The sequence below is a fragment of the Chelonoidis abingdonii genome, chromosome 2 (genome assembly GCF_003597395.2).
Source record: "Chelonoidis abingdonii isolate Lonesome George chromosome 2, CheloAbing_2.0, whole genome shotgun sequence".
Taxonomy (NCBI): Eukaryota; Metazoa; Chordata; order Testudines; family Testudinidae; genus Chelonoidis; species Chelonoidis abingdonii.
In genome coordinates this window covers 207,382,802-207,395,451 of record NC_133770.1, presented here as the reverse complement: position 1 = coordinate 207,395,451, position 12,650 = coordinate 207,382,802, and the positions used below count along the sequence as shown (strand labels likewise).

General features: G+C 39.5%; 1 protein-coding gene across 4 annotated transcripts in view; it reads left to right on the top strand.

Annotated features, from left to right (window-relative positions):
- The window catches only part of GNAL (G protein subunit alpha L), a 349,295-nt gene that overhangs the window by 295,608 nt on the left and 41,037 nt on the right, over positions 1–12,650 (top strand). Inside the window, exon 1 of one of the 4 annotated variants that reach the window (XM_075062931.1) lies at positions 9,779–9,929. The exons of the other annotated variants lie outside the window; for them this stretch is intronic. The gene's annotated coding sequence lies outside the window, so the exon portion shown is untranslated. Of the gene's footprint in view, positions 1–9,778; positions 9,930–12,650 lie in introns of those variants that run through there. 4 annotated transcript variants of the gene reach the window in all.

Genomic DNA, 12,650 nt, shown 5'->3' with positions numbered 1-12,650 from the left:
TGGGAAAGGATTTGTACTAGTTAGCTTCTGAGTGGCTTAAAAATGCACAGGTAAAAGAGAGTCATAGCTGCTGTGAATCTGTTGTCCTATAGGAAAACTTAGACCAGGTATCTCTTGCTGAAATATTATGAATCTCCCGTCTTTGTCCAAGTCAGTAGTATTCAGGTAAATCAAAAGAATATGCCTGCAAAAAGCCTTAATATCAACAGATAGCACTTTAATTAGAAAGGAAGAAAATAAGTCTTCTGGGGAGAACACTTGTGTTAGCAGCATGACCACTTATGTTAAATTTGGTATATAGGACAGTTACCTAGTAAATTAAATATAAGTAGATCAAAGTTTGTTGCATTATTGCACTCTAATATACCTGCAAATTAATTCAAATAGCATGTTTGGATCAGTAAAAGTTTTTATGAAAATAACATCTATACATTTCTTTCTCCGTAAACTCTTGCACAATAACTGCTCTGTGAGTTAAAAGTTGAGATTCTAATTCTTATTTAGCAGAAGGAAAATATTTTTGTAGTATTCTATAATTTTTAAATGCAAAAATGTCTGAATGGTTTTACTGTTTTTTTTCTGGTCTTGCTAGTTGTTTTTTTCAGGCTCTTCATTAAAATTTTCTTGTTCTTTCTTTTTTATCCAGGGTCTTTCCACTATCTTGTTTTTTCCTTTATTTATTTATTTATTTATTTATTTGCACAAATCTTTCTCTGGGCACTTTCTAGATTCTCTCATATGCCCCATTTGAGTCTCTATCCCTTCTTAGCAAAGCTGTACTTTCTTTTTTATTTATCTCATATCAGATACTCTTTTTTCTTCCTTTCTGTTTGCCTGGTGCTTCTTGCAGCATCAATCATATTTATAAGTTAAAATATACTACCATACTTTTATTAAATGTTTAATATGTTGAGAAAGCCCTCTTTGTTTTTCCATAAATTTGATTTGTATAGTAATGCTTACGAACCTCACTAAGCTTTATAGAATTGCAAACTGGGGACCTGATTCAACTTCATGGAAGACAATGAGAATTTTGCCTTTGATTTCATTTTCAGCAGTGCCAGACCATACATGCGTATAAACTTATTTCTGAAAATTTACTTAAAAAAACCCTGTAGACACCAATTCTATTATCTTGGCACCTGCCTCATAAATTAAAATATACAATATAATATAGTGTGAAGGGACTGCCCATACACCATTAAATATCCACCAAACATCAGCACACGAACCCTGCTCAACAGCTAGAATGGGAAAGAAAGACATTTGGATCGCTTAGCTCAATCCACTACAAAATGCAGACATTTCTCTGTTAGCATGGACATCCATTATAACAAATTTAACCGTTTTATAGAATCCAGTAAATTGTTTATATATCTTTGTAATCCCTGATTTAGCTGTGTCTGCGAGCCTCTTTGATGAAAATTTAAGTAGTGTTATGATACATCACCTTTTTTGTGCTGTGTCAGGATGTGAACCAAACCAAAACCTTTATAGTAGTACTTTGATCACGTTACATAGTTTGTGCATCTAAATGCACAGTGCATTCCTATTGACATATCTTTACACAAATATCAAAAGCAGTTTCTCTGATAATGTCTCTAGTTTGTCAGTTTCACACATACAAATCTCTACTTGTAAAATTTTAATGGTGTAAGCCTCATTGTAATACTTTGATTGATGGAGGGTTCTAGTGCAAGTAGTGAGCTTTACTAGGTGACTGTTCTTTATTCAGTGGTTGAGGGAAGCTCCTGCCATTAACCCTGAGACATTACATGCACATGAGGAAGAATGTGCCTAAAATACTACAGTTGGATGCAGGAGACTTCACTTCAAATCCTAGCCCTGCTACAGGCTTCCTGTGTAACTTTGAGCAAGTCAGTTAATTACTCTATGTCTGAAGAATGGGAGGAGGAGTATTTCTTCCACCCTTTTTCTGTTTTGTCTCCTGATATTGTGTGTTCTTTCGGAGGTAGGGAGAGCACACTGTCTCTTAGTGTGTGTTTGTCCAGTGCCTAATATAATGATGCTTTGAACTGAGGGCCTTCATGCACTAATACAAGTAATTATATTAGTAATAGCAAAAAATAGGTGAATCACAGATTAACTTTAGCAGAATATTTAATCAAGTTTCATGTGTTCCATTAGCTTTTACTTCATGGAATAAGAACTAGTTAGACAAATATTAGGATGGCAATGCCATTTGTTTTGCTCTTGTGGGATTCACACAAAACAAACCAGAAGTCTCCTGGATGTATGGAAAATATTTTCAATATGTATTTAATTGACTCTCTAGGATGAATTTTCAAATCAGTGTATGAAGATTTAGCTGTGCCACTTCTGTTCATGTTAGTTGTATGGCTAAATCCCTACTTTGCTTTGCCCTACTTCTCCCCTCTTAGATCTGTTCACAACTCAGCAGGTGATTTTTCTCCACATCGCTATCCAATTCCCACCTCAATCCTGCTTATTAGGAAACAAACTAGGGAGCTAACAAAACATTTGCCATGTTTTGCTGTTCATTTATGCTGCTATTTGTCTCCTCCCATCCCCCTTCTGTGTCTCCCTAAATAGTAAGGTCTTCAGTTCAGAGACTGTTTGTAAAGCACCTGGCTAACTGCTTGTGCTAAACAAATAATAAATCCAGGTACGTCTTACTAGAAGCATATCCCTGTGAGTTGCACATACAGTGAAACCTGCACTAAACCTCCAGTAGGCAACAACTTTCTTAAAGTATAATTTTAAACCTTATTCTTAAGGTTTCCACATTACAGTTTGTTTGTTCTTTAGTTAATGGTCATTTCTATTAGGCAACCAATTTCTGGATGGTTGCTTTAGACAATTTTATTGCAGCTCATTCTTGGTTACCCAAGCTCACCAAAAGTCTGCTAATGTAACTAGATCCAAGAAACATCAGTTCGCTTTCTCTCCTATGAATAGATTATAAAGCCTGTGTATAAAAAAAAAAAAAGTTTTAATGAAGAAAGGAAAATGAATAACAATCAGTATAGTGTTGGAGGGCTGGTGGGTGGTGATTGGTAGTCACAAACTAAAAGATGAAGAGCTTTTGTACAGGGTTCTAGAAATGGAAAATATTCTCTTCCCTTATTGTTTCATTTTCATGCACAAGTTTATGATGATAACCTAACGTTGATAAATTTCTGGGAGCTCAGTGACCATTCATGCTTTTCCTACATTATTGTTTATAATGCAAAAGAAAAAATTTGAAGGCTACCTGAGAGAGAAAACCTGTTGATTATAGTAGTTCAATTAGCTTGGTGTTAAAGAACATAGGATGGAAGAGAGAGGAAAGGGATGAGAGTAATCTGTGGATTCTGAAGGTTGCCACGGAAACAGAAATGCTGCCTCAGTCAGTCATAGGTCAGCTGATGGGGCCTGTTTGAGAAAAAATAACATAAAATAGAAAAAGCAGGCTGCTTGGAGTTTTACACACATATAGTCATTTACCTAAGAATATTGTTCCATTTTCATACTGATGGCTATGTTTGTTGCTATACAGCATAAGTAGGCAGGGTTCTGTGCCACAGACATTATATCAGCATAACCAAAAAGCAGAAGAGGAGTTGATAGAGTAACTTTATCTGGATTGGCATCAGCAACGTCAGTACAAATTGTGGTCCATGTATACTCTTGATCTTTGAGCAAAGTTCTAGTTGATATAAACAAGACGTCCATGCAGAAATAAGGAGTACAGAGTCTCCCTCCACATGGCACATATAGCGGAACTGTGGCAAATTGCAGTGTTTTCAGGGCTTGTACCCCTGCACAAAGGGGATAAGTCTTGCTCCTTAGTGTTAGGTAATTCCTGCTCAGATTTTTAAATGAAAATTAAATTAGAATTCCAAGTCAGGGAGGTAGGTTAGAAAAAGGAAAATAAAAATCTAAGAATATTTGTGAGGTCTAAAATCCTCCTTTGGCAGATTCTCCATGAGACAGCTTGCTCGGTTAAGTCGTTGTTTGCAGAAACTAGTTTTAACCATACATAGCTAATTCATCCTCCTCCTACTAAAAAGCATTTGAAATTTGTGTAAGCAGAAAACCCTACTGTCAATGCATTGTTTGAATGAACATAGGGGGATATTCACCCTTCCTGCCCAAAGCTGTAACAGGGCTTTGTGTAAGGAGCTAAGCGGAGAGACAAGATGCGATTCACCTTGCCTCTGAGCTGTAGGCAGGATGTTTGACTTTAGCACAGCCGTGCCAACTTCCTGTGCTGGAATTTCTTGCCTCTGGATCCAAGCAAATTAATAACCAGCATTTCAACCCAAGCCTCTCGTCAACCCAGGCTGACCCATATACAGGTTTCTGTAGATGGCCTTGCTCTGTTCCTCCTTTAATTAATGACTGGCAAAATATGGCATTCTTTGTCACTTGGTGTCACCAAAACAACAACAAAGTGAAGACTGGGTGCAAAAGTAGAAATGTGTATTTGGTCATGGAAACTATTAAAGGAAAAACACGGTTGGTCTGAGAATGCTTCCATGCCATTTATAATGTGGAGAAAACCACATTGTTAGTACGTTAAGGAACTTAAAAAATAAAAACAAACTGTTTGAATTTTTAAGGCTTTTATTCTTTTAATAACTAATTTTCACTGCTAGGAAAAAATCTTGCAAAGATTTTTACAAGCTCTAATTACATATTATATAACACTGGAGAAAGTGTATTTTGAATCTTGAAGACTGGGGTTTTTTACTTCTTTTTTTTTCCTTTTTTTTTAAAAAGGGATTATAAGAAAGTGCACAAGCTTTAGAACAATAGCATTTTAATATAAGACTGTCTAATGTAACTTTGAACTATTTATACTTTGCAGAGAGATAGTGCAGGTACTTGTGTTTTGTGCAATTATGCTTATGTAATCAGCTTTTCTAGGAAGATATCCATTTGACTAGTTTATTTTTGGAAATGTACTCCAACAGAGAGCTAGAATGTGAGTATCTGTATAGCTATTTTTATATAATTTTCAACTTCAATTCTAAATCTGTTTTTTGTATCTGTCAAGAGCTCTCACTGTACCTATAAACTCTATGGTGCTGACTTATGACCCATGGCAGACTAGTTTATGAATTGAGCTTTCAGAATCATTTGGCAGTTGTTTGCTCCGCTCTTCTCCCCACCCCCACTCCCCAAAAATTCCTGTTTAAATTTAGCTGGTAATTTTTAAAAGGAAAAAAAAATGTAGCTTGAATAATTAGAATTTTCCGTATACTATGTAAACAGTAGCTTGTGCTGTGACTTTGATTTTGATCTTTATTTCTAGTCAATTTCCTCCCTCCAGAATTTTCCTAGAATGGCTCAGTTTAGAGATGTACACTGAGATGTTACAATAGATTGTTTGAAAATCTGAATGAAGCTCCTAAACAAATCTGATCACTGACACAAATGTAAATATATGTGAATGTTAGAACATGCAACACAACTACATGTGGTACAGTCTAGACCCTTTAAATGTAAATTCACAAGTAAAACTAAAGCAATACAAATCTAATTATCAGTCAAAAGGGTTGATGCTAGGTCAAGTAATTGGATTTATATGAGAACTATATTGACAGGATAGAATATCTATTCACAGATTCCTAAAAGTGGTTGCACGCAAGTTTATGTGGATTGGACATGTATTTTATTTCCTACAGTAACATTCACTGTTGCCTTAATTTCCCTGAATCAAATATAGTTTTAAAATAGTACTATGAGATTATTGACTATGAAAGTGTTGCAGTCTTATGACATTCCACATAGAATTATTTAGCAATTTTAGATTGTGCATTATGTTATAAATTATTTTATGAACATGGTCATGCTTTCATATTAACAGAAGTGGTCACACATGATGCACTGAGCCTTCCAGAAAAATTCACTGCCATTTACACTGCCACTGTAATTAATGAATTACATCTTGCAAGCATTATGTCACATTGACATGTTTTATTCATTTCTGCACCCAGCATCTCCCACAATTCTTGAGGTCTGGGCTGCTCTCCTCTCTGCAGCTCATGGAGGTGGATCAGAGTCCTGGAGCCATATGGTCTGGCCATGCCCCCTTCGCTTCTTGTTGCTTCCAGTTTCTGTGCCTCCGTGATAGCATGCAGACAGTGGTTTTACAGTTCCCGCCTTCTCGTCTGCCTACAGGTGGCTTTATTTTGTCAAAATTTGAGGCAGTGGTGAGCAGTGATCTCCCTCCTGGACTCTCTAGCCCTGCCCCTTCCCCCCTACACACCCAAGTTTTTTACCCAGCGTTGGAGAAGCCTCAGCTGCAGTGCCTCCCTGCCAGCTCTTTGCACCTTCCATGCATGGCAGAGAAGCCTAAAAAACACCGAATGAAATCCAAATGGGTGCACTGCGAGACTGCCCTCTCAGACTTGGCAGATGGCATCCAGCCTTCTGTCCTTCACTCTCTTAGATCCCAGGGCTAGGAATCAGACAGGCATGTGAGATCCCTTACCCGCTGGTCATAAATCCTCCCTCAGTCCTAAAATGGGTCCTGAGTGCCCTAGAAAAGAAACAGGGTTCATAAGCACCCTCCTCCTTGCAAGTTTGGCCCGGAGCATTCTGGAAGCTTTTCCCCTCCCTGGTGGAATGGGATCCAGCAGGTGAGGGTTCAGAAAGATCTTGCAAGAGGACTTCAGGCCCTCAGCGAGCTTAGCTGCAAAAGTGGGTCAAAGAGACAGTGACTCTGGGATACACCCATGAGTTAAAGGCTCCACCCCATCTATTTTTCGTCCAGTCCCCCATCTTGAATGACTCTGTAAAGCAGGAATCTAATCCAGAATGAGATTTTGCACCTCCTGGATATGAAAGTAATAGAAAATGTTCCCTCCGAAGAAAGATTCTCAGTGTTATACTCCATTTTCTTTATTGTTCAGAAGTGTAAAGGAGAATCCAACCCATCCTATATCTCAAAAGGCTCAACAAGTGGATAAAGAAAGTGAAGTTCCAGATGGAGATCCTAATCTTTGTAGTGGCATCGCTGTCCCAGGGGCATTTACTGACTTCAGTGGATCTCGCAGATGCATATACCTCTGCATCCCAATCTGACCATTCCATCACGTTCCTAAGATTTGTCTATGATAGGAAGCATTATCAGTATTGGGTGCTCCCATTTGTCTTATCCTGTGCCCCCAGGTCTTTACAAAGATGTTGGTGGTAATGATAGCCAGACTCAGGTCACAGGAGAGCCAATTGTTCCCCTTCCTGGATGACATCTTAATCAGAATTCCATCTCCAGCAGTGGCACACAGAGCTACCTCCCTGACCTTGAATCTCATGCAGACGCATGGCTTCATTATCAACATCAAGAAAAGCTCGTTGGTTCCCTCCACCCAAATACCTCACTTGGGAATGGACATAGACACTTGGATTGCAAGCATATGTCTATCTCAACAGAGGTTCCAGAAGATTCAAGACCTCCTCATGTTGTTTTGGAACTGCCCATTATTGCATTGAACCTTCAACTGCTAGGCCCCCGAATATCATGGACCATTCCATGGGAGCAATCACACATATCAGGCTCCTTCAAGGCTTCTTCTTAATAGTATGGGACCTCTCCCTGGAACTCATGAAGGATCAAGTGAGGGTTCCAGCACAGATAATGAACTCCTTAAAATGGTGGTCACTCCAGGTAAGTGTCCGTAAGGGCATGACTATATGCCTTCCAGGTCCCCTCATCTTCACAACCGAAGCCAGTCTGGAGGGCTGGGAAGCACACCTGGGATCCCAAAAAGCTCAAAGCATCTGAACCCTGGTGGAAAGGACCCACAGCATAAACCTCCTAGAATTAAGAGCAGTCAAGTTGGTGCTATAAAGGTTCCCTCCAGCCTAGAGAGGGAACCAGGTCCTGATTCAGTCAGACTGCGTAACCAGAGTAGCATATGTGAACAGCGCAGAGTCAACAAGAAGCCCAGTGTTATATGCCAAAGCAAGGGAAATCATGCAGTGGGTGGAGCTGTTTTTCCTCTCCATCAGGGCAGCTCATCTAAAGGGAGATCTGAACAAGAAGGCAGACTGATTTATCAGCCACAAGATGAATAACTCCGAGTGCTACTTGAATCAGGAAGTCTTCGAGTTAATCATCCTGCCCTCAACTGACCTATTTGCAAACCATATGACCCCGAAGACACTAAAGTACTTCACCAGAGAAGTGGACCCTAGATCCATGGGGACTGATGCCCTATCACACAGATGGCCACAGTGCCTCCTCTGAGTTTCCAACTTCCCATTATTAGAGAAGATGGTCCAGAAAATAAAATGAAAACCGGCAACAGTAATATTGGTAACCACACATTGATCACGGAGACCCTGATTTTTGGACCTGGTAGAGCTGAAATTGGGCTGTCATTACACCTCCCAAAGAGACACGACATCTTCTCACAAGGTCCTCTGTTTCACCCGGACAGGAATCGGCTGCATTTATCAGCTTGGCTAGTGAAAAGGAAGCACTAGTATCATTGGGCATGTCCTCAAATGTCATAAAAACACTTCTTTCTTGTAGAACAATATTGATCTTGAACACATACTCCTTTATCTGGACCAGGTTTTGCAGGTGATGCCAGGAACACAAAGCAAACCCTAGAATCCAGAAATTCTGGCTATCTTGGATTTTCTCCAAGAAGGCTTCAACAAAGGTCTCCAGCCCTACATCATTGCACTCAGGTGTCTGCCCTTAGTAACATAATATTTTCAGGATCTGCAGATTCCTTGGCAGAGAACTCCCAAGTACCTAGATTCCTAAGGGTGATCCATTTAGCCAAGCCAGCAATTAGACCTCTTTTTCCCATGTAGGACTTGCCCCTTGTATTGAGAGCCCCGACAAAAAATGCCTTCAAATCATTGATGTCAGTGTCAGTATTTTATTTGTCCATCAAAACTTGCTTTCTGATAGCCAACATGTCCACAGGCAAGTCTCAGAGCTGATGGCCCTCTGTAGGCAGGAACCTGACTGCGTGTTCCACGAGGATAAGGTGATGCTCAGAACTCTGGAATCATTTATCCCGTAGGTGAACTCTTCTTTCCATGCTTCCTGAGAGGTGGTTCTACATTCTGTCCAAGGCCAGAGCATCCCACCGAGGAGAGGTGGCACAACTTAGCAATCAGAAGGGCTCTGAAAATTATCTCAAAGAGATCAGCTGCCCTGTTTGTATCCTTTAATCCAAAATGCTAAGGATAGAGCTTCCCAGTCTTCTGTTGCTGTGTGGATTAGACTATGCATTGTGAGAACATGCAAGGCATCAGGAATTCTAGTTCCAGAAGTGATCAGGGCACACCCCGTGTAATCCTTGGCAACCTTGTGGGCAGAAAGAGCTAATGGATCCACATGAAAACTTGTGAGGCAGCCAGCTGGGCAAATGCTACCACCTTTATCAAGCATTACAAGATGGATTTCCTGTCCTCTGCTGCAGATGATGGCCTGAAAATGATTTTGCTCTTTGAGCAAATATTATAGATGGGAGGGATACCATTTTCATTTTTCTGTTCTTTTATCTACATTTGTTCATTGCTCACTTCTTCCTAGGTGTCATAATTGTGGGAGATGTTGAGCAGCAGAATGGAAAATTTCTTATCGATAATTTATTTTCTCCTAGCAGCATTTGCCGCAATTCTACCTGGATGGATCTTGAATCAAGGGTCAGATATTAAGTGGAATTGTTACCATATGACCATCTTCCTTGGTCTAATATCCATAGTTATTTTATCATCTCTGGAATATTTGTTATTAATGATGTTCTGCAAGTTTCACAGCTTATAATAGCTGAATAACTCATCTGGAAGCAAGGAGGAGCTAAGGGGATGTGGCCAGACCATGTGGCTCCAAAAGTCTGATTCACCTCCCTGAGCTTCAAGGTGAGGAGAGCAGCCTAGGCTCCAGACATCAAGAATTGTGCAAGACACTGCTAGCAGAAAGGAGATTACTGGTGAGAAATGTTCCATTTTTTCATACTGGTTAATTGTACTGATTTAACCTACTCATTACCAAACTTCTAGTGGTATTATCTATATGTAAAAGTTTGTTTTCTGGAGCATTGTACATGAAAAGCCCCTATAATCAACCAACTGGTCCTCCAACTGACATCTTTGCCTTCTGCAAATGCAGTTCCTCCTGCCATTCACAGAGAGAGACCATAAACTTTGGAATTGCCAGTTCAAAAACTACATCAATAGCATTTAAAAACTAGTTTTAAAAGGTACATAATGTAGCTCTTAGGAGTGCATGTGTGTTGTGTATGTCATAAATAGTTATAAAGGAACAAGCTCCCATAGTCGTTTTCATTTCCTGTGGACTTTACTCATTGTTTTGAATTGTTCTTAAACAGTACATATCAGAGGCCTAATTATTATGATTTGGTAGTTGCTTTAAAGGAAGAAAATTAGAGGGGGAGAGCCCCAGGAAAGAATTAGATTTGATAAGAAATTCCACATGCATTACAGAATCTATCTGATAGTACTAGTGTGGCAGCGGAGCACAGTTGGCATTAGTGTTTTGCGCTTGTGCTTTGAGCTTAAGTTCATTTTTCCATCTGCGTTTAGGTGTAATTCAGTGTGTGGTCTTGCTTTATAAAAGATCATACCATTTGTGGTCTGTTTACCTTACAGATAAGCTATTATCCTACTCATGAGTATGGCAGCTGAGATCAACTGATGCATTTATTCTGATATCCTCTAGATCAGAGGTCGTCAGCCTTTCAGAAGTGGTGTCCCGAGTCTTCATTTATTCACTCTAATTTAAGGTTTTGTGTGCCAGTAATACATTTTAACCTTTTTAGAAGGTCTCTTTCTATGTCTATAATATATAACTAAACTATTGTTGTATGTAAAGTAAATAAGGTTTTTTAAATGCTTAAGAAGCTTCATTTGAAATTAAATTAAAATGCAGAGCCCCCTGGACCAATGGCCAGGACCCAGGCAGTGTGAGTGCCACTGAAAATCACCTGGTGTGCTGCCTTCAGCATGCATGCCATAGGTTGCCTAACACTGCTCTAGATATATATACATTTGTTGGGACTTGAGGCAGGGCATTCTCAGCTGAGGGTCATCTAACTGTGTAATTCAGTTCCCTTGAGCAGCCTGGAGTTTTGCTATCAAAACACAATGTGCCCTCCATATGACTCTCCAGAACGCACTGTGCCTGTTGCGTCATATCCACAACAATAGAAACAGGAGCTGACCTGTGAGTGTGAGGCAGATTGTGTTTTGTTCCACTTTCTTGAGTGATTTTTAAATATTCATGTTTAATGTACTTATAGAGTGTTTAGTATATTTAGTTTGACTCACTGCATGTTGAGGAGTCACATAGGCTGGTGGTTGGCAAACTGCAATGGCAGTTACAGACACTTCTTAGGGATGCTGAATACATCTCTTACACCAATTCCTTGGGGACCCGAGTGTCCAAATCCAAAGCAGTTGGATTTTTAAAAAAAATCTATTTACAGGTCACCTTTAATAACAAGATAATTATCACACCAGCATGGTCATGTCTCAGAATAAAACGGGTCTTCTGTAAATGAAGTGCTCAGCGTAGTGTCACATGTTGCTGGACTTGGGCCCACTGTGGTCCCAGACTCTTTATTCAGCCTTTGGAAATTATGCTGTAACATGCAAATAGCAGATTCAAGCTCTGCAATAAAAGACATTCATTGAGGCCCCAGTCTCAGCCGTGACTTAGCCATGTGCTTAATTTTAAACATGTGAGTAGCCCCAATGAGTTCAGAAGTCCTATTGAGTCCAGTGTAGCTACTTACATGCTTAAAGTTAAGTTCATGAGCAAGGCTTTTTATAGAATCATGGTTTTAGTGGGTATCTCATAGATTCTTTAGCCATGTACTGGTTATTTCTGGATAGAGTGTGAGAGGGGGCGGGTGTCGCGGGAGAACAATCTGAGGAAAGTTCAGAAGTCTCACATAAGTGGAATATCTCATTGCTCTTTATACAAGCAATCTACATTTATTTCTGCATTTATTTATCATTATCTCTTATCTGTAGCATTCTTCTAGCAAAATAAATCGTATTGTGGATTATGATGATGATGATCCCAGTTTTAAAGAACTGCAGCCTCACAACAGCAATTTTTAAAAATATACTTTATTAAAAGTCCTTTAAACTGCTTTGAATGTATTCCAACTATAAATCCTTTCCAGTTGCTACCGGTTGCAGGTGTTTGCAACTACCACAACCTGTATTGAGATCCTGCAATAGCAGAGGGCATTTGCAGTGCTTGTAATGAGAGACAGGCCTGATACTCAACTCTCATAGAATCATAGATTATTAGAGTTGGAAGGGACCTCAGAAGATCATCTAGTCCAGCCCCCTGCAGCATGACCAATCCCCAAATGGCCCCCTCAAGGATTGAGCTCACAAGCCTGGGTTTAGCAGGCCAGTGCTCAAACCAATGAGCTATCCCTCCCCCCCCTTGGGGAGAATGAAGAATACATCCAAACCAGTTTGGAATGTCCTTTTTTTCCTGGCCTCTGATATATTTTTTTTTTTTGTTGTTGTTGGTCTGCAGTATATGTTGTGCTAATGAGTGTCACAAGTGACTGTGATATTTGTAATGAAGGCAGACAGTCCAGATGAAAGACATAAATCCTGTATTAGATTAAAACGTGATTTTTAAATGTCAATATTTAGTTTATTATTTA